This window comes from Pseudophryne corroboree, chromosome 5 (assembly GCF_028390025.1).
Source record: "Pseudophryne corroboree isolate aPseCor3 chromosome 5, aPseCor3.hap2, whole genome shotgun sequence".
In the NCBI taxonomy this organism is placed as follows: Eukaryota; Metazoa; Chordata; class Amphibia; order Anura; family Myobatrachidae; genus Pseudophryne; species Pseudophryne corroboree.
The window spans coordinates 176,546,981-176,569,654 of record NC_086448.1 but is presented as its reverse complement, the minus strand read 5'-3'; the positions used below and the strand labels follow the sequence as shown (position 1 = coordinate 176,569,654).

Below are 22,674 nucleotides of genomic sequence, written 5' to 3'. Positions count from 1 at the left end.
TGTTCCGCAGCACCAGCAGAGGATGCTTAATTGCCACTCCGCCTATGGCCTTGACAAACAGAGACACCGTCGAGTTCACCTTTTTGCGTGCTTTCTCCAGCGCCGAGAAACGCACCGCACCACGCCAATGGAAACGGGGCACCATTTCCGACCAGACAATGCATACCCCAGGCCAGTGACAACGTATCGCCACCACATCCGCCTTTATAGACAAAATCAAGTCTATGCCTTTAACTCGGCCCAGATCATTACCACCCAGATGAATGATAATACAACTGGGGCGACCCCAGCGGCGCTCCCTAGAAAAAAGGACGCGCAACAAATCACCCCATAACATGCCCCTAACACCTAACCATCTAAATTGCCGGGACCCAAAAATCTCAGTCGCCCTAGATGCCATGGGATGTTTCTCCGCCCAAAAAACATATGAATGACCAACCATCCATATGTGGTCTCCAAAATTGCTGACAGCTGTAAAAGAAAATATCCTAATGTCAGATTATGCACATAATCTGTAACTTAAACACAACGTAACCAATAAAACCCAAGTGAAGGAGAAAACTCAAAAAACCTCCCGTGGACCTTGGTAGAACAGCCAATTGAAATTAGGCCCCCTCGGAGGAAAAATTTTAAAAATTCGCTTCACACCCTCGATTCCTGAACGGTAAGCGTTCAAAAACCGACGAGTAAACACGTTTTTGGGTTAGCGCAACAGGCGCACTTATAACTTATCTATACGGACATAGGACTTATAGGAGGCCGACTTCCAGCGACCCAACTCCCGAATAGCCGCTGGTGATGAACCAGCGGCCGCCGCATGGGTAGCCGCCCCAATCCGAAAGGAATGAGTACCGAAGTCCGCCTCCTGCAAGCCCAACGCCGTCAAACATTTCTTGAACACCGATGAGAACTGAAACTTTGTCAGAGGGTCCAACTGCGCGTGCACCAGCAACTGGTTGCCCCCCGGAGGTCTTAACCGCACATACTCTTGCGTCAACCGCAGCGGGCAAACGCCCATACCTCCCTGAGCCTCCAAGGACAACCAGCGACCCCGACCTGTTTGATCTGTCTTGGACCGCACAATCCTACAGAGCAACAGGCCCTCCTGCAAGCGCACATTCTCGTAGAGCAGACCCGATTCCCGGGACGCCTTGCTGCTCGCCACTAGCTCGCTCACCCGAAAAGCCCCGAAAAAGGCCAGGGCATACGCGCTACTAAACAATGCCACCTCAAATTCCGAGGACGCAATCCGAGGTAGCACACGCAGCAATTCCGCTAGCAGCTGCAACGTTATAGGCCTACGTGAATCCGCAGGCGCCGGGTGCAACCTAGCCCAACCTTTCAGCGCTCTGGAAAGGACAAACGACCCCGTGGGGTCCGTTGTCCCGTGGAGTCGCGAGTGAAAGGCGATGCCCGCAAGGGCAGTAGCCATGGCCACTTTTGACCTACCGTTTTGGTAATGCTCCCAAACAAAGGTCAACAGGGCGTCGGCCGAGGACTCACCTGCTACCCCGTACCTACTCTGAAAGGCTGACCAATCCCGCCATGCAGCATCATACGCTCGTAGCGTAGAGGGAGCCAGTGCACACCTGGCCAACGCCGTTAAACCGCTTCGACCATCTGCCAGACAGAAGGTGGGCACTGTAACCCCTCTGCCTCCGCTCCCGGAACCAACGTCCTGAATTTGTCAAACTGGAACCGGGACAATGCATCCGCAATTCCATTGTCAACTCCAGGTACGTGGCGAGCCCTAAAATTAATATTGCGCTGCAAACAAACCAACACTAAATGCCTTAGCAATCGCAGCGCCTGCGGAGATGAGGAACGCTGGTTATTAATCGCATGCACTACCCCTAAGTTGTCGCAAAGAAACAAAATGTCCCTATTTGCGAACCGTCCGGCCCATAACTCAAGCGCCACTAAGATCGGGAACAATTCCAGCAGAAGCAGGTTCTTGGTAAACCCACGCGTTACCCAAGATGCCGGCCAGGCCGCAGCGCACCATGAGCCAGCGAAGAACGCGCCGAAACCTCGACTGCCTGAAGCATCCGTGAACAACTGCAGCTGCTTACTGGAACAACAAGGAGCGGGCCACAACACTTCCCTGTTGAAGGACACCAGGAACGAGACCCAAATCCGCAAATCATCCTTGATCTCGCGGGAAAGGTACACGGAGTGATTCTGTCGAAACCGTCCCCGCGGTGGCCCGCTCAAGTTTGCGACAGAAAATCCTACCCATGGGGATAATCCGACACGCAAATTTGAGAGAACCAAGCAAGGACTGCACCTGTTTAAGCCGAACCCTGCGTTTTCCTAAACAGTCTGTAATCAAACCCAATAGTTTCCGCACCTTATCCTCGGGCAAGCGACAGCACCCCCCTACCGTGTCAATCTCGATACCTAAATAGCTAAGACAAGTGCAAGGACCCTCGCACTTATCCTGCGCAACCGGCACCCCTAAAGCGCAGAATAACGACCTGGCCACCGAGAGAATGTCCCCACAGACCGAACTGTCTCCGGGGCCTACAAAAAGAAAGTCATCCAGGTAGTGAGCCACCCCCATCTGCCCGGAGGCGGTCTGGACGCACCAGTGCAAAAACGTGCTAAAGCACTCAAAGTAGGCGCAGGAGACAGAGCAACCCATGGGGAGACACCGATCGACGTAGAATTCGCCCCCTATTTTGAAACCCAGAAACCGCAGGGAATCTGGGTGTAGCGGGAGTAGCCGAAAGGCCGACTCCACGTCCAATTTTGCCAACAGACTCCCCGGACCACAATCCCGCACTAATCGCAGCGCGTCGTCAAACGACTGATATCGAACTCTGCATTGGGCTTCCGGGATAGCGTCGTTGACCGACAGCCCCGGCGGGTGCGACAAGTGCTGTATCAAACGAAACTTACCTATGGCCTTCTTGGGCACTACCCCTACTGGGGAAATGCACAAGGAGGGCAACGCGCCCCAGCCCAATCTCCCCGTCAACCTTCCGCCGGACTTCCTGCGGGAATTCCCGAGCCGATCTCAAATTCTGGCGTGCAACCACATACACCGAATCCGGGATTGGCAAACGAAAACCGTGCTGAAAGCCCTGCAAGAGAAACAATGCCGCCGACTCATCGGGGTACAAGGTAAGCCAGCGCTGCAACTCGGGAACTATAATCGGGGAGAAGGCCTTACTTGCCAATTCCACCGGCCTCGGTGGAAGCGGCAGGCTTACCGCCTGTCGCCGCGGTGCATTCCTTGGCCGGGTGACTGGCTCCGCACAACCTGCATGAGTGGCGAAAACGACAGCCCGTTCCTTTGCCGCATTTGCCGTCGTTGTAGGCAAAGCACTTGCCTTTTCCCGTCAATCGAGAAGCCACCGCCCCGGCCGCCCCGGGCTTCTTGGCCGTGACGTCCGGGGTGGGTTTGACCTGCTGCGTGACCTCCAACCACACCTCAACATCCTTAAAACCCGCGGGCAGGATGGGGTTGCCATCCTGATTGCGACGAAACTTCTCGTCGTAATCCCGCCACGCGGAACCCTTGGATTTTAAGTACATATCGTGTACTAAAAACAAATATTTCACCAAGTTGGCATACTCCGCGGGACGCGATTCCGTGTAGCAAGCCATGAACACCAAAAACCCACGCAGCCACTGGTGAAAATTGCGAAACGCATTTTCCCCAATACCACCCGGTTTCTTGGCCGCGTCAAAACCCTGCCGCATTTCCTCTGTAAGGGTGAATATGTCTACATACTTCCCCTTACGTATTTTTTCCCGCATGCGCTTACGAACCCCTCTTGTCACTGCCAGGTTGGCGCAATGTACCATCTCGCCGTAACGGGGAGGGTCGGAGGGGACCACCTGCGCAGGAGCGGCCACCTTGTGCGCCTCCTTGGCCATTCGCCGCGCGATGAGCCTAGCTAATTTACGCGGGCGCCGCGGAGAGCCGGATGATACGCTGCTAGAAGACGAGGAACTACAAGTTGAAACGTGTAAAGGAATATTTAGCTCACCGGAGTTTGAAGGACCCGGAACCGCGTCGTCCGCTGCACCCGCCTCCGCTGATGGCCGTACCTCCACGTTCGCAGTCGCGCTTGTCCGTGACCTTCGCCTCGTGACGGGCGTAGCCCCTAAATTAGACGGAACCTGCAAGGGAGAAAAAGAGGGGACAACCGGCACCGGGGGAACCAGAACATCATTAACACTTGTCCGCAAATGCGGAGGCGGAGAGCCCGTCCCCCCGTTCCGTGGCGGATGGCCGCCCGGCAGCTGCAGGGAGGGGGCCCCCGCCGAGGTGTACCCGATCGACTGCGTAAAGGCTGACCCGCTCACTGCACCGAAACTCGCGGGGTAAGACGGCCGCCACGCCGTATGCGGCGGGCAGCCGCCCGCCCCCGCCCATCCGTATGACGCCGGAAGGAACTGAGGGGGCGCCGCGAGAGGGGGCCAACTCTGTGCCACCTGATACCCACCGCCCGGTGCCTGCCCTGACTGCAGGCCCGCAAAGGCCGGCAAGGGCACCGCGACTCGGGGGCCACCGACCGACCACGTGGACTGCACGCCGGCGCCCGCGCTGGCCCCGTGCGGGGAAAACTGTGTGCCGGACACCGTCATGAAGCCCATGGAAGGCATGCTGGCGGCTAAGGGGAATGCTGGAGCCGGAGGCCACGCAAAACCCCCGGGGAAGGACTGGCTCCCCGCGAAGCCTTGCTGCGCTGCTACCGAAAGCGCCCCGCCGGGCGTCATATAAGCCGCCGAGACGGATGTCTGTGTGGACCCAAACTGAAAAGGACCGGGAAGGGCGTGGAGAGGGGTTTGAAAACCGACGAGCGGGGGCGCCGTTAATGGCGTCGGGGCGTCTGACACCCAGGAGGAGCCCGAGCAGGCCACCGAGGCCGGGGAAAAACCCTGCCATGTGACTGCCGCCGGGGCGGGTGTGGCGGCCGACGCTGCCACGTCCCCCGCCCCGGCGACACTAGGCCCAAACGGCCCAATATTATTTAAATTGAGGTGCGGTGTGCTAAACCCCCCGCTGGAGGGGGGTAGTATGGGGCCCTGTATTGTCCCGGGGACAGCGGGAGCCGCTACCCGCTGCCCTGGGCTCATATCCCCCAGCTGCATATTGACCCCCCCCTCGCCCCCCGCAGCTCTGCCGCGGCCGTCCGGCACAGCTTGTGCCCCCAGGACGCCGCCGAGAGCCGACCGCGGGGATGGAGGAGGAGGGCCGGAGGCACTTATGGAAGGAGGGAGGGAAGTCGTTTCGCCCGCGGGAGGCGCCGGGGAGCACGGCCCAGCCGGACCGCGCGCACCCGCGCCACGTGCAGAGCGGCCGCCGGCCGCCGGAGGGGAAGTGCTGCAGACGCCCGAGGCAGGAGGGAGAGGAGAGGCCCGTCCCGCTGCGAGCGCTGGGACGCGCGGCCCGGCCGAGCCGCGCGCATCGGCACCACGTGACGAACGGCCGCTGGCCGCCCGTCTCCGTGCGGCAGGGGAGCGGGCTGTAACTGCCCGTCCCCGCCGCCTGTCTGAAACAGGGGGAAGTCCTCTCTGTGGCGCAACGCTCGGGGAGCGGGAGCGGAAGGCGCTCCCCGCATCCACGAGGCGCCGGGGGGGGGGGGGAGCTGCACGTTTTGGACGAGGCATGGCAGAGGGGGGAGAATCTGCAAAAGTAGACAATGACACGCAGAGAGGGGGCACAGCACTGTATAATGCCCTAGAGAAGGCAAATGAAATTCAAAAAAAAACAAAAACAAAAACAATTTACAGGCAGTGAAAATAAGCAATAGTACTTATCCTTCCTGGGGCATAAACTGAAAGGCAAGAGGGAGTCTAGCAAGATGGCCACCCCCTATATACTAACCTAAGACCCTCCTCTTCATCCTGATGCACAACCCCTTAAACCAATAGGAAAAAACCAACCGGGAAAACTGATCTGCCTAGCAACTGCTTAGTCATTTAACAACCAATCACAAAAAGTTGATCGCTTATATGGCCTCAGGCTTATGCAGCCTTCAGCTTATCAACTCTGCACTCTCTTCTACAGTATCACAGCCTCAGGTCAATCTCTCTCTCTCTCTCTCAACCCTAATCTAAATGGAGAGGACGCCAGCCACGTCCTCTCCCTATCAATCTCAATGCACGTGTGAAAATGGCGGCGACGCGCGGCTCCTTATATAGAATCCGAGTCTCGCGAGAATCCGACAGCGTCATGATGACGTTCGGGCGCGCTCAGGTTAACCGAGCAAGGCGGGAGGATCCGAGTCTGCTCGGACCCGTGAAAAAAACATGAAGTTCGTGCGGGTTCGGATTCAGAGAAACCGAACCCGCTCATCTCTAGTGCCAGTGGCGGATTTAGGGGGGGGGCACCAAGGCACGTGCCCCCCCTGTCATTTTTAGTGCAGACTGACATGCGGATGAGCGTCCGCATGTCAGTCTACGGTCTCGTTTCCTCCCCTGCTGTTAGGAGGGACACGGAGGGCACAGTGCGCGCCTCTCCTGTGTCCCTCCTGGGTCACCGGCGGCCGCTGGTCTCATAAAGGAAGTGCCGTTCGTGAGCACTTCCTTTATTACAGTGACCCGCGGCCGCCGGAGACACAGGAGGGACACAGGGAGGCGTGCACTGTGCCCTCCGTGTCCCTCCTAACAGCAGGGGAGCGGGGGGAGCAGCAGCGGCGGCGGAGGAAGGAAGGGGGGGGGGACACGCACTGGGGGGGAAAATCTGGCACTGGGGGCATATTTGGCAGGGAGGGGGGGGGGAGAATATCTGGCACTGGGGACATATATGGCACTGGGGGGAATATCTGGCACTGGGGGCATATATGGCACTGGGGGGGTAATATATTGCACTGGGGGCATATGTGGCACTGGGGGGGGATATCTGGCACTGGGGGCATATGTGGCACTGGGGGGGGAATATCTGGCACTGGGGCATATGTGGCACTGGGGGCATATATAGCACTGGGGGGGGCGATATCTGGCACTGGGGGCATATGTGGCACTGTCGGGGAATATCTGGCACTGGGGGTATATGTGTACCTGGCACATGGGGGGGGCTATATTTGGCACTGGGGGCATGTGAGTACCTGGCACCGTGGGGGAATATCTGGCACTGGGGACATATGTGGCACTGGGAGCACAGCCCTAGCAACAAGGACTACCTCCTAGCAACGAGCATGACACCCAGTGCATGAAACCCCTGGCAACGAGCATGACACCCAGTGCATGAAACCCCTGGCAACGAGCATGACACCCAGTGCATGAAACCCCTGGCAACGAGCATGACACCCTGAGCATGAAAACCCCTGGCACCGTGCATGGAACCAAGAGCATGAAACCCCTGGCAACGAGCATGACACCCAGTGCATGAAACCCCTGACAACGAGCAGGTATTTGAAAAGTAATTAGAAGCCTTACTGTAGGACTTAATGTGTAATGGGCATTACGGTGTGTGGCATAATGTATCACGGACATTGCGGTGTGTGTCATAATGTGTCACAGGCATTACGGTGTATGGTATACTATATCGCTGGCATTGTGATATGTGGTATAATGTCTCAGGGTCATTGCAGTGTGTGGCATAATGTATCACGGACATTGCGGTGTGTGTCATAATGTGTCAGGCATTACGGTATGTGGTATACTATATCACGGGCATTGTGGTATGTGGTATAATGTCTCAGGGTCATTGCAGTGTGGCATAATATATAACGGGCATTGCGGTGTGTGGCATAGGGTATAACGGGCATTGCGGTATGTGTCACAGGCATTACGGTGTATGGTATACTATATCACGGGCATTGTGGTATAATGTCTCAAGGTCATTGCAGTGTGTGGCATAATGTATAACGGGCATTGCGATTCCTGTCATAATGTGTCACAGGCATTACGGTGTGTGGCATAATGTGTCTGGGGCATTACAGTGTGTGCATATTGTGTCATGTGCATTATTGTGTGTGGAATAATGTCTAAGGGCCATTGCAGTATGTGGAATAATGTATACTGGGCATTACTATAAGGAGGAAAAATGACAAATAATGTAAGGGGCATGAATCAGGATTATTTTTCTTTCCTGTGGTGGCCAACGTCTGGGCGTGCAGGTTGCAAAACTGGGGTATAAGGTAGTCTTTTCCTGCAATACCACGCCCATTCAAACGAAGCCACGCCCATTCCAATGAAGCCACGCCCCTTATGGTGCCCCCCCTGTAATTTTTTTCTGGATCCGCCCCTGTCTAGTGCGCACTGATAATGATGATGGGTATCAATAAAACTGTATGGATTAGGACGGTCTGGCCGCAGAGAGGTGAATAACTTTCATTTACACAAGCAATTACGGACAACTTGCTTTCAACTCAGCCTTTTACTTTAGCATCTATGGGTCCTGTCTTAGCTCTTATTCCTCTACGAGTCCACTCACTGAAGCCAATCACCAGCAGCACTTTTTCATAGACCTCCAGGAGAAAGTGGATGGACTGGATATGCACATTCAACCTGCTGCTGTCTGCCTATGGCTATCAGGGCATGTTGGAACTTGTTACTCTCCAACAGCTGGAGAGCCATACTGCCAAAGCCTACACTAATTTAACTTCAAGTGTGCACTCATGAATAAAATACAGAATTACTTGGTTTTAAGTGGGTAGCTTTCATTAATTAGCCAGCAGAGGGAGCTCTTGAAGTTTTGCTAATGTGATGTGTGTTCACTACAGAACTATGAAATATGTCCTTAGCTTACATTGATTATGTGTTAGGGCCATACGGCGTAGAACCTTACACGTTAAATGCTTATTTTATTTTTTTTAGAAAATGTTTTAATTGTTTTTCACTGTTGTTCTATTTATCGGTATATTTTTATGTGTACTGTTGTCTTTTATATCTATTAAATTAGCAGAATATTCAGTTTGCACTCCCACAACTTGAGATATTGCCTCACACAGATGCAGGTTTAGACTGACCGTACAAACTACCAGAGCACTCCAGTCCTCAGTGGGACTTTCTATCATGCTTAAAATATTGGACATACTGTATGCACGGTGGAGTCACATTATTATGACCACCAGCTATGGATGGGGAAATTCATGTCTGGGGTTAGGACTACTAGTACGGGTGCACCCCAAGGGTGTGTTCTTTCTCCCTTCCTCTTCTCTCTCTACACCAATGACTGCTCTTCCACAGACACATCCATGAAACTCCTTAAATTTGCGGATGACACCACACTAATTGGTCTCTTTATGGATGGGGAGGAGTCTGCTTACAGTAAGGAGGTTGAGAGGCTAGTCACCTGGTGCGGTACAAACAATCTACAGTTAAATGAATCAAAAACAGTTGAGATGATTGTTGATTTCAGGAAGCACCCCCCTACACTCTCCGCACTAACAATTGCGGACAATACGGTAACGGTGGTAGAATCCTTCAGATTTCTAGGCTCCACGATAGCCAAGGATCTGAGAGGTGGAAGTCTAACATCGATGGCATTGTGGGAAAAGCCCAGCAGAGGTTGTACTTCTTACGACAACTTAGGAAGTTCAAACTGCCGCAGGAACTTCTGATCCTCTTTTACTCTGCAATTATTCAATCTGTTCTCTGCACCTTGATAATAGTGTGGTTTGGCTCGGCCCCAACCCATGACAGGAACAGACTACAGCGAATCGTAAAGGTAGCGGAAAAAATCATAGGGACAAACCTCCCGGCAATTGAGGATATCTATCGGGCAAGGATCACAAAGTGGGCGGGAAGGATTATTGACGACCACTTCCACCCCGCTCACGTCCTGTTCCGTCGGCTGCCATCTGGCAGACGGTACAGCTTGAGGCTGGCGAGAACTGCTAGACACAGGAACAGTTTCTTCCCCCAAGCAACTATCTTGGTTAACTCGACAATTGCCTAGCCCATTTCATGTCATACAAGTAACATGTACTCAAGTATCCATCATGCTTCTCTTCCCTATGTTATGTCATGTGTTGTATCTTGTCTGAGAGCTGTGGTCATTAGAAACAAATTCCGTGTCTATTATGTACTGATATACTTGGCAATAAACTGATTCTGATTCTGAGCTAATAACTAGAGCAGGCATGACCAAACTGCGGCCTTCCAGCTGTTGAGAAACTACACATCCCAGCATGCCCTGACACAGCTTTAGCATTCTCTGACAGCAAAACTGTCAGGACATGCTGGGATATGTAGTTTCACAACAGCTGGAGGGCCGCAGTTTGGACATGCCTGAACTAGAGTAACCGGCGTGTGCAGCACGGACAGCAGCTAGACGGGCTGAACCATAATTTTAGACACACATCTGGTAGCCTCCAGGTTTTTTCTGATGGTGAGCTGCTCCACTGTAGTGTGTCGGTCGGCCCTTACACACCTTCGTAGCCGAAGTTCAATGGCACATAGTGCTCCACAGTTTCCACATCGGTTATTCACAATTTGTCCAATCACGATAAACCTTCACCACAGAAGCAAGCAAACAGTTCACAAAGCGAGCTGTTTTAGAAATACTTCCACCCTTGGCACGAAAGCGAATAATCATACCTTTTTCAACTCATATAAATCGCCCCTTTTACCCACGACAGCAGCGAGTGATATGGTGATATGTGTACAGATGGAATATCGCACACCCAATATCCCCTCCAAGCCAGCGCACGACACGTAATGTACTTCATGGGCTACGCGCTGCCGATGTCAAATGTAGGAGGTGGTAATAATAATGTGACTCAACCGTGTATGCATCACTTTTTTTTTTTCACTTTGTATACTTGACAACATAAGTTCCAGAGCCATTTAGAGGAACTTCTTGAGAGTAAGGAAGAAAATATATTATGGTGAGATAAAACATGAATGCTTCCTATTAGTTTAGTCTGCCACTATGCTATATGATATAATCCTGATAAAAGAACATCCTCCTAAATGCAATGTGTGTACAAACAGCTCTGAAATATCCATAATGTATTGCGTTATTCATAGTTGATGCTCTTCAAGTCCACAGCTACTCAGAAACTGCAAAAAACGTTTTCGTCCCGCTCGGCTGCACACATGTTCGCACACTTGCAAAGCGAAAATACACTCCCCCGTGGGCAGCGACTATGCGTTTGCACGGCTGCTAAAAGTAGCTAGCGAGCGATCAACTCGGAATGACCCCATTGCGTATGCGTGCCTTCGTGTGTGTTGTGCAGGCTGCTGTGCGAGTATCATTGGTAGGAATATCATCTGTTTTTAACAGGCAGCTTAAAATGTAGTTAATAAGATCCCCTGTATAGTAAAAATAAATGTGAAAACAAATTTTTTTTGGAATAATAGTCTTAAAATCAATATTCCACCCCTTAAGTTAAAAGTTATTGGAAAAGAAAAATCTAAGTCACTCATAGATATAGTACTTACTTGATTGTAAGGGGTGACTGAAATTATACATATAGGGCCTACTGTAATTCAAGGTTCATTGCAACACAACATTTTACTCTAATGGGCATAGCCGGGTTCAGTATGGTATGCCGGCGGTCGGGCTCCCGGCGACCAGCATACCGGCGCCGGGAGCCCGACCGCCGGCTTACCGACAGTGTGGGGAGGGCAAATGATCCCCTTAAGGGCTCGCTGCGCTCGCCACGCTACGGGCACGGTGGCGCGCTATCACGCTATTTTATTCTCCCTCCAGGGGGGTCGTGGACCCCCACGAGGGTGAATAAGTGTCGGTATGCCGGCTGTCAGGATTCCGGCGCCGGTATACTGTGCGCCGGGATCCCGTCAGTCGGCATACTGAAGACCACCCGGCATAGCCATGTGCATTGCAGTGGGGGCAGATATAAAATGTGCACAGAGAGTTAGATTTGAGTGGGTTATATTGTTTCTGTGCAGGGTAAATACTGGCTGCTTTATTTTTACACTGCAATTTAGATTTCAGTTTGAACACACCCCACCCAAATCTAACTCTCTACACGTGTTACATCTGCCCCACCTGCCCCACCTGCAGTGCACATGGCTTTGCCCATTAGAGGATAATGTTGTTTGGCAATCAACATAGAGTTAGGCCCATAGTTCCCCTGCAGATATATAGATGCTACTTGAGTTCTAATTAGTTTACTTTCCAACCAATCAAAAACCTGAAAATTGTTCAAAATTGTTCTAACTGTGGGCCAGATTCATGTATGTAAGTAAAGAAAAAAAGCAAGCAAGTGGGCACTGCAGGTGGGGCACATGTAACATGTGTGGACATACTGTAGGTTTTATAAATAATCCAATAATTGACTTTTATAAATAAAAAATATGTTCTTCATTGTGACGAAATTAAACTTACAACATATTTAACATAATACAAATGTCAATCAGTTACTGTAACCCAAAGCTTTAGATATAAAAAAAAATCTAATGCACTCATGCTAAGCAAAGGGAACATCTGATTGGCTGCTGCTATGTGTTACAGCTCATGTTATGCTCTTACTATTCTATACTATTCTATACTATAGTAAACAAACATGAGTCCACAAAAAATAGGTCCCTAGTGGTGCATTTACAATCAATTAATTTTACAATTTTTATTTTTTATTTTTTTTATGCAGAATTTAGACATGCAATGCAGAATGATGAGCAGACGTTTCTGGTGATGTCAGTCTTTTTGACCTTCTGCTAAGAATTTCAAAGACAGCATCATCTTTTCGTACTGTGGATCAGGTAACTTTGACAGGGGGTTAAGTGATACTCCAAATGTTTCTTAATTGAGAAGAATTCCACTCATTTAATTCTGGCATCAAAGGTAGTATCTTTGCAAATGTAAGTGGTTTGTTCTCTGGTTTCAAAAAATCATCACATATTTTCATCGAGTTTTCAGGGATGAGAGCATTCGGCCTGCAGTGTTGTCATAACAATAAAAAAGTGTACCGATATTGTAATGCAAAGGTGCGAAGGCCGTGCAAATAGTGCGTGAAGGCCTTTGATTTGCTGACAAATGTCCATCTCAAAACGTTCATTCTTTTTTTGGGCACATCAGGTGTTTGATCAGCATTTACGACACGGGTTGTAGTTGAACCACAGAGGACAGGTACTGTGCTATATTTTTCAGTATAACAAGTGACTTTTTTGTTACCCCTGAGCATGTGGTGAAATTGATTAATCTGTATGGTAATGCCAGGGCCGTAAGTAGGGTGGTGCCGAGTGTGCTTGTCACACAGCGCATATACAGCATATATGCCCTGTAGGCTGAGAACCGCACTCATGCATCCGCAGTGACACGGCACTCGCGATCACATCCACCCGCTACCGGCTGTAATCTATGCAGCGCTACATATATTACATTGGTCAGCGCTGCAGCCCATGTGCTCTGCCCCCTCCCAGATCCCCTAACTCCAGCAGCGTCTCCTGGGAGTATATCATGATGTCTCTCCAGAGTACAGTGACAGTGCCTGCCAGCAGGAATAGTGAGTAGGGTAGCGCTCCATGGCCAAGTGCAACAGGGAAGGTACTGTAAGTAGGGTTTCAGTATGATCTCTTGATGGACACGATATCGTCGGTCAGACTCCCGACACTGGCATCCCGTCCATCTGAATCCCGACTGCCCCCTCTAAATACCCTATCCCTCCCCTGCCCCCACCCTAACCCTAACCCTCCCTTGTGGGTGCCTAACCCTAACCCCCCCCCAGGTTGTGCCTAAGCCTAACCCTCCCTTCCCCGCTGCTAAACCTAACCCTCCCGGCCCTGCACCATAGTAACATAGTATTTGAGGTTGAATAGAGGCAAATTGCCCATCGTGTTCAACCTGTTTTAAGTTGTGATGAGTCTACATACTTGCTGAATAATGTTTTATGACTAGTTAGCTACTATAACTCATGTTACCCCCGGATTAACCACATTGATATTTTAAGTATTATATCCTTGGATAGCTTTTTCATTCAGAAATTTATCCATTCCTTTTTTAAATCCAATTACAGAGTCCGCCATTACCACCTTCCCTGGCAGGGAATTCCACATCCTAATTGCCATAACAGTGAAGAACCCTTTCCTCCGTTGCGTTCGGAACTTTCTCTCCTCCAGTCGCAGCGAGTGCCCACGTGTCCTAAACTGTGTTCTTTTAATAAATAATTCCTCTGATAACTCTTTGTGATGTCCCTTTACATATCTGAAGATATTAATAATATCTCCTCTTAGGCGCCTCTTTTCTAGTATATACATATTCAGCCTAGTACTGTATGTCTTTCCTTATAGTCCAGTCCTTCTAGGCCTTTAATCAATTTAGTAGCTCGCCTTTGAACACTTTCGAGTTCACTGATGTCTTTTTTATACAATGGTGCCCAAAACTGAACACAATATTCCAGGTGCGGACGTACCAATGCCTTATACAGCGGCATGATTACATCCGAGTCCCTTGTCTCAATTCCCCTTTTTATGCACGCTAGCACCTTACTTGCCTTCTTTACTGCGTTTTGACATTGTGTATGGTTATTAAGCCTATTATCAATGAATACCCCCGAATCTTTTTCCAACTCTGTTTCCCCTAGGTGTTCCCCATTTAATATGTAGGATGCAAGTTTGTTTTTAGTCCCAAAATGCATAACCTTGCATTTGTCTGTATTGAACCTCATTTTCCATTTAGACGCCCTGAGTTCAAGTTTAGATAGATCATTCTGCAAGGACTCCACATCCAATTCTGAATTAATTACCTTACACAGTTTAGTATCATCTGCAAAGATTGACACTGTGCTTTCCAGGCCTATTTCTAGGTCATTGATAAATATGTTGAACAGTAGTGGTCCGAGTACGGACCCTTGTGGTATTCCGCTGACTACTGGGGACCAGGTTGAGGACTTCTCGTTGACCACTACTCGCTGTACCCTGCTATCCAACCAGCTGCTTATCCATGTGCAAATAGTTTTTCCTAGGCCAAGCTCCTTTAATTTGATAATCAGTCTCCTGTGAGGAACTGTATCGAAGTCTTTTGCAAAATCTAGGAAGACCACATCCACTGCTTTTCCTTGATCAAGATTATTGCTCACTTCCTCGTAGAAGCTAATTAAGTTAGTCTGACATGACCTGTCCCTCACATACCCATGCTGGTTCTTGCTAATAATCCTAGCGGAATGTAGATACTCCTGTATGCGGTCCCTTAGAATTCCTTCCAATATTTTCCCCACTATAGATGTTAAACTAACTGGTCTGTAGTTTCCCGGAAGATTTTTGTATCCCTTTTTAAATAATGGCACTACCTCAGCTATACGCCAGTCCTTTGGTACCATGCCTGATCTAATTGAACTATTGAAAATCAAGTATAGGGGTCGTGCTAGTTGTGAACTAAGCTCCATAAGAACCCTCAGGTGAAGTCCATCAGGACCAGGTGATTTATTAATCTTAATTTTGCTTAGTCTCTCCCGGACTACTTCTTTGCTTAAACAAGTATCTAACCATGAATCATTACTGTCACAATTGTAATGCTCTACTCCCACCATCACTTCTTCACTGCTGAATACTGATGAAAAGAATTTGTTCAGTATTTCCGCTTTTATTTCGTCATCATTATCAATTCTCCTAATTCATCTTTTAATAGACCTATATTCTCCTTTTTTAACCTTTTACTCTTTATGTATTTAAAAAACTTTTTGGGATTGGTTTTACTCTCTATAGCGATTTGCTTTTCTTTTTCCATTTTAGCTGTTCTTATTGCTTTTTTGCATTTCTTATTACATTCCTTGTAATACTTGAAAGAGTCCTCATTTCCATTAGATTTAAATGCTTTGAAAAGCCCGCTTTTTTTATCCATTTCTGCCTTAACCTTCTTGTTAAGCCACATCGGTTTGAGTTTAATACTCCTGCGTTTACTGCCCATGGGAATAAAGTTATGAATATTGCTATTTAGCAACCCTTTTAAAACATCCCACATTTCTGAAGTGTTCTTGTTATTAAACAGAACCTCCCACTCTATGTCGTTAAGTGCACATCTAAGCATACTGAAATTAGCCTTCCTAAAGTTAAATGTTTTGGTGGAACGCCTGTAGCTATGTTTCCTGAAACTGATGTCGAATGTGATCATATAGTGATCACTGTTACCCAAATTCTCCCCAACTTCAGTGTTTGATATAATGTCCACATTATTAGTAATTACTAGATCCAGGGTAGTTTTACCCCTAGATGGGTCCTCGACTAATTGAGACAAGTAGTGATCCCTAAACATATTTAAGAACCTGCTGCCCCTCGCTTTAGCACTCGAATCGTTACTCCAGTTTATATCCGGGTAATTAAAATCCCCAATCACAAGGATGTCCCCCAATCCTGCAGCCGTTTTGATTTGTTGCAATAGTTGTTCTTTCTCACGTATGCTAATATCCGGCTGTTTGTAACACATGCCTATGACTAGTTTTTTTGCATCAATTCCCCCACTTGAGATTTCAACCCATAGTGACTCCACATTATCGCCAGTCTCCTCATAGATAACCTCCTTTAGGTATGGTTTAAGTCAGAGGTTCTCAAACTCGGTCCTCGGGAGCCCACACAGTGCATGTTTTGCAGGTAACCCAGCAGGTGCACAGGTGTATTAATTACTCACTGACACATTTTAAAAGGTCCACAGGTGGAGCTAATTATTTCACTTGCAATTCTGTGAGGAGATCTGCAAAACATGCACTGTGTGGGCCCCCGAGGACCGAGTTTGAGAGAACCTCTGGTTTAAGTGATGGTTTAACATAAAGACATACACCTCCTCCTCTTTTGTTAACCCTGTTCCTCCTGAAAAGAGAATACCCCTCCAAGTTAGCAACCCAGTTGTGAGAGTCGTCCCACCATGTTTCCGTAATACCTATAATGTCATACTCAGCCTTTGATGCTAACAATTCCAATTCCCCCATTTTATATGCTAGACTTCTTGCATTTGCAAGCATACATTTTTGTTTATCGGTTCCTTTATTTGTTTGTTTTACTAAAGATTGCTTTGGGGTGCGATCTTCAAATCCGTCTCAAAAAAGACAGAAATGATCTCTATTCTTGCACCCTCTTTGAATGGATTACATCATGTGTATCATCAATTATTCTAGTAAATCTTTTTGCTAACCCTAGAACTGGGGGCTATATGTTTCAAGGCGCAGCTAACTGGGTTGACGACTGGTCATTCTTCTTGACTTTGTACCACCTGCTCCACATCACCCACAATACAAAGCTATCCCTTCTGATTTTCCAAGTCCCTTTTACATCATTGCTCCTCCCTTGTAATATCTCTGTTTGACAGCCTTACTTTGCTTGATGATTGAAAAAGCCTGTTTCTTAAGAAAGGTAAATGTATATCTGAATAGAATTATTATTAGTAATTTAAACAACTCAGTAAAAAAGAAAACGCCATGTACAGATGTGTTCTCATACACAGTGGCGTCACAAAGGGGGTGCCGGGGGTGAGGCCTGCATGCGGGTGTCACCCGCCGAGGGGTGACACCAAAGTGCCGACTGCTCTTCAGTGACAGGATCAGGGTACTGCACTGTGACATTACGTGCAGCACCCTTCTCCTGTTACTGTGCAGAAGCCGGCACTTCACTTACACTGGTCCCCGAGTGCAGCCCGCATCTCCGGGACCTCCGGAAACGGGTGTCCGGGCTGTAAAGCAACGACCCTGTCCGCGAAGCCATGTCCCTTATCCACGAGGCTACGCCCCCTTTTGTCAGCACGCGTGGACCTCCCGCACCTGGTGTCACTTGTACCAGTGACGCCTCTGCTCATACATCTTGCCTCAATATACCACGCAGAGATGTCTGTGTGAGAATGCTGACAGGTCCCGTGCAACTCCACAAGCAGACTCTGCTGATTAAAACGATATGGGGCATGTCCATATTCTGTGTGCTATTGCGGCTGTATCTGCATACGAAATGCTACGCTAGTGTTTTCTGTTTTTGTAGGAAAACACTGTCCCGTAGCACTTCATATACAGTTACAACTATCGTCCCACACATAATATAGGTATGCCACATATCATTTTAATCTTCATTGTGTTGCAAATAAAAAAGACGCTCTGCGCCACTAGATGGGCTGTTTAAAATGCCAAGAGGCTAGATGTATGTGGACACATCTGTATAAAATAATGTGAAAATAAACCTGTATCTTTTAACCAAAACTTAAAAAGCACAGTGCAAACACCTACTTGGATTTGGAAGCAATGATAACAGCAGCCGCTTGTGTGCAAAAGTTTGCACTGTCTGATGGGGAGTGTTACACTTTCACTAAGCACCAGTTTGCAGTAATGGGGAATATCCCAAATATTATTTTGCAAGACTTGATTGTGTGTATGAGCTGGCAGAGGTGGGGAAGGTGCACTTAGGAAACTGTTCTCCATTCTCAGGTTAGATGTACAACCTTTTCCTCTCAGCAAAAGGACCTAAATACTCCAGCTGCTCAGAACAAAGCATTTCTAGGCACACTTTTACCAATGTTATAAAATATATAGACAGCCCCCATATCCAGAGCCGGCGCTAACCAATATGATGCCCTAGGCAAGATTTTGGCTGGTGCCCCCTAGCACCACCGCTAGTTCCGCCTCTGACCCTGCACCCTTTCCCAGCACCATCACCCCTCACCAATAGCAGTCCTCATTTTGTGCTCCTACCCCCTATATTTTAAATAGGAATAGTGCGCACATTCGGCGCACAGCTCAAAAAGAGGCTTGTTCTTGCTGTGAAGGGGCATGGCCACACAACAGAACCCATAATTCAAATTACGCCACACAGTAGTGCATCTTTATTCACATTTTATCATATTACAGTGTCCCTTTTTCACATTACATCACACAGTAGTACCACTTTACCTTATATACTTTATTCCTCACAGTAGTGCCCCTTATTCACATTATATCACACTGAATTGCTCCTTATTCACATTACACCACACCATATTGCTCTTTATTAACATTAGACCACACTGTAGTGCCCATTCTATACATTATGCCACACAGTAGAGCACCTTATACACATAATGCCACACATTAGTTATTCATTTATACGAGATGCCCCTTATACATATGACCCACATTATTAATGTCCTTATAAACATAATGCGCCTTACACATTATGCCAACCTTTATTAATGCCCTTATACACATAATGCCCCTTACACATATGCCGAAGACTACTGCACAACCAACCCACCCTCACACAGCACTCACATGACCGCTAACACTGTGGCCTCTGCCTCTGCTTAGATACAGATGTGTCCTCATACATCTTGCCTCAATACGACATGCAGCAGGAGATGGCTGGCGTGAGTCAGCTAGCAGCTTTGCTAACATCTGGATTTTTACGAAAAAATGCGTCTTATTTGCATTACTATGTGGGTAGCATGCACAAGCAGCTTCTGCTGATTAAAATTATATGCAGCTTGCTTATATTCTGTGTGCGACTGTGGCTGTTTCTACATACAAAATGCTACGTTACAGTGATTTCCAGGAATACACTGTAACATAGCATTTCCTATGCAGATACAGCTGCAGTCACACACAGAATATAGGCATACCGCATATCATTTTAATCAGCAGAAGTTGCTTATGCCCCATAGCATACCAAATGCCATAGGCATTTGCCTAGATTGCCTATGCCTAGGGCCGGCCCTGCCCATTCACTGTCAGTGTCGGTCTGGGGCATGAAGGGCCCACTGGGGGAATGCAGTGGTAGGGGCCCATGTTTATGGGTGTGTCTCCAGAGGGGGTGTGGCCAGTGCCACAGAGGCTTGGATAATCAATAGAGTGCATGGTCTGGGCCCCTTGATAACTATATATAGTCAATAAAAACTGCTAGTGCATCATGATAATGTGCCAGATTAATAACAGCAATGCACTTTAGTGAATACACCATAGTCCTATGCAGTATAATAAAACACCTGTATAATGTATAATTCAAGTGCACAGTCTGGAGCCTGATCCCTAGAGAAGGGAGTGGTGGACCCAGGCAGTGGGGCTCACCGGGGGTTTCCCCTGGACCCCTGTGGGCCAGTATAACCCTGTTCACTGTCATGATTAATTGCATTAATTAAAACAGAACAGTATATAATTGCTAAAGGCATTGGTCCTAATGTACAAGTACTGTATGTTGGAGCTTGATATGACATATGCAGATCCTCCCTCAGAGACCATGACATGGTCAGGCACTGTGAAATGCACTTAAGCTCACCTATTTCCGTTCTCCCCTTTGTGTCCAAACTATTTGAGAAATTTGTGTTCTGACTCTAAGGGGCTAATTCAGGTTGGATCGCTGCAACGGCAGCGATCACAGTCTGAATCCTTTTGTGGAGCTCAGTGAGGTGCTAAAAGCATCTCAGAGCTGTGATTGACCTCTGCCTGATTTACAGGCAGAGGCAGTCGCACGGCAGGAGGGGCAGGCCAATGGCATTGGAACGCCATTGCGATGCTTTTGCGCCTGTGCAGGGGGGTAGGGCCTGACATGCGGGGCGGACTAGCCTTGTGCTGGGTGACCACTCGCATGTCAGAGTAAATGATCGTAGATGTGCTAAATTTAGCACATCTACAATCATATCTGAATTACCCCCTAAAGCACTTTTTCTCCTGTCAGTCCCTCCAAGACTTCCTACACTTAGCTTAATGTGGTACAGAGTGCACCTCAGGTTGATTCTTCATAGTAAGCCTTTGTCTGTAACACTACCCACATTTTGTGTTATACAGCTAGGCCTATGGTTCTCATGGCTCTATCCACATCATCATGGTTGGGGTTATCACCGGGATCGCCAGTGACTTTCCATAATTTTCCAGATTTAGCTTCATCTGCTTTGCAAATTTTAATGTAGCATAGTTCTTTTAGGGCCTAAGGGCCTAATTCAGACCTGATCTCACCTCTGCGAGTTTTCAGAGGTTTGCGATCGGATAGTCGCTGCCCAGACAGGGTGAAAATCCGCTTGGTGCAAGTCTGTGTACGCCGTGCGAAAAGCTTTGCAAATGCTGGCCAGCTGCAAATCCATTCGCAACTCAGTCATCATCGAATAATTTGTGCAGTCTGTGCGTAGACCAGGACTTACTTCTACAGTGTGATACAAACATGCTTCCTGTCAATTAACCTGCGTTCGCCTAGCGATCAAAAAGATGCAGTATTTTTTTGCAGATAGGCCTCGCACCTGTGCATTATGATCCGTACACATGTGCAGTCATTTGTTAATCTGCTTCTATGCGATTTTGCATAACAGCGATTAGGTCTGAATTAGGCTCTAATTCAGGTTGGATGCAAATCGCAATCCAACCGGAATTTCTGTGTTTGCCCTGTGGGTGCATGGCAGGGCCCATTCTGTGCATGCGCCCGCATTTACTGCGGTTCACCTGATTGATAGGCAGAGGCATTCGCGGGGTGGGAGGGGGACGGCAACGCTCCATTTCCAAGGCAGACAGAGCGTTGCGGGAGCGGTGGCAATGAAACTGGGGCGGCAGCTTTCAAACAGGAGCCATAGCGTGGGCATGATCGGGGCAGCCGCGTGATGTCACACACAGCCGCACTGATCAAATAGATTGCGTCGGCAGGAGCCATCCACAATTTCAGCAATCATGCTGAAATTGCAGTGCGATCGCAATTTCAGCGCGTTCCCAGTGGGTGGGCTGCATGCTGGGCAGCCTTGCCTTGCGATGGGCGGCTCCCAGCAAGCAAACAAAAGGATTGTAAATTCTGCTTAGCAAAATTTACAATCCTTACTGAATAGGGTCCTTAATCTGTTAACATGGTGAAACCCATACTAGCATTTGCACTGTACATCTTTGCCCTCAGTATGAATAAAGTTTTTTTCTGTACTCACTCAGATCCTTTTATTGAATGTTGCTGCAGCTGTTTTCTTGGCATCTTTATTTTTTACACGCTGGTGGCCTGGGCCAATAACTTATTGCCGACACCTATGGTGTGCCTATGTCAGCAGTGTATGATGGTGGTCAGTAAACACAATGAATAGCTTATCCAGGGATTGGTTTAGTAACCATGTAGAACAACGGCTTAATGCAGCAGGAATACAATGCAGGAGATTCTCAATGGCATATCCCAGTCCTATGGAGGACAGAATGGAAGACAGTTGGTAAAGGTGCGCATGCACAGTAGTGCTTTAGGTTGGAGGTCATGTCAGTGCACCTCTGTTACTATGGGGACCCTACAACACCAGCAGTAGGAATGAGCAGACAGTGCAGCGGTGGCACTGTGACTTCCTTGTTCACCTCCTAACTTTCTGAACAGTCCTTCGGTGACTGCTTCTTGCAAGTTCTCTTCTCCAGTTCCACTGTCTTGGTCCCTCAAGTCCCTGTTTTTGTCCCTCTGCGTCTCTTTCTTTGAGCATTTATTTGGGTGAACCACTCTTTTGGCCTATACAATCAGTTCTATGCAGATGACACACAAATCTACCACTTCTTTCCTGATCTTTGTCCTTCTCTATTTAACTGGCTTTCAACTACTGTATCTCCACTTGGATGTAGTGGGACGTGCGGTGAGCTAAATGGCTCAGGAGGCACTCGCTAACCCCAGAGCCAGATTTACATGCAATATATGGGCCACAGGGTACATCTGGGCATTATACACAGGTGCAGCATTATAAACTCCTGGAAATCTGGTGAGTTTTGATCAGAGATGTGTGGAAAGGATACACAGGTGAGGCACTGCCTCACCTGCCATAGACTTTTTACTCCAGAGTTTGGGCTATAAAAATTATTAGAATAAAGCAAAGAAGATATTTCAAACAAATTATCAGTATTTTTCATATTTTTTATTCAGTCACAACTCTGG

General features: G+C 48.4%; 1 protein-coding gene across 1 annotated transcript in view; it reads right to left on the bottom strand.

Moving 5' to 3' along the window:
* The window catches only part of RNF32 (ring finger protein 32), a 169,821-nt gene extending 147,837 nt beyond the window's left edge, over nucleotides 1–21,984 (bottom strand). Inside the window, exon 1 of the mRNA XM_063924831.1 lies at nucleotides 21,707–21,984. The gene's annotated coding sequence lies outside the window, so the exon portion shown is untranslated. The remainder of the gene's footprint in view (nucleotides 1–21,706) is intronic.
* Nucleotides 21,985–22,674: the final 690 nt, after the last annotated feature.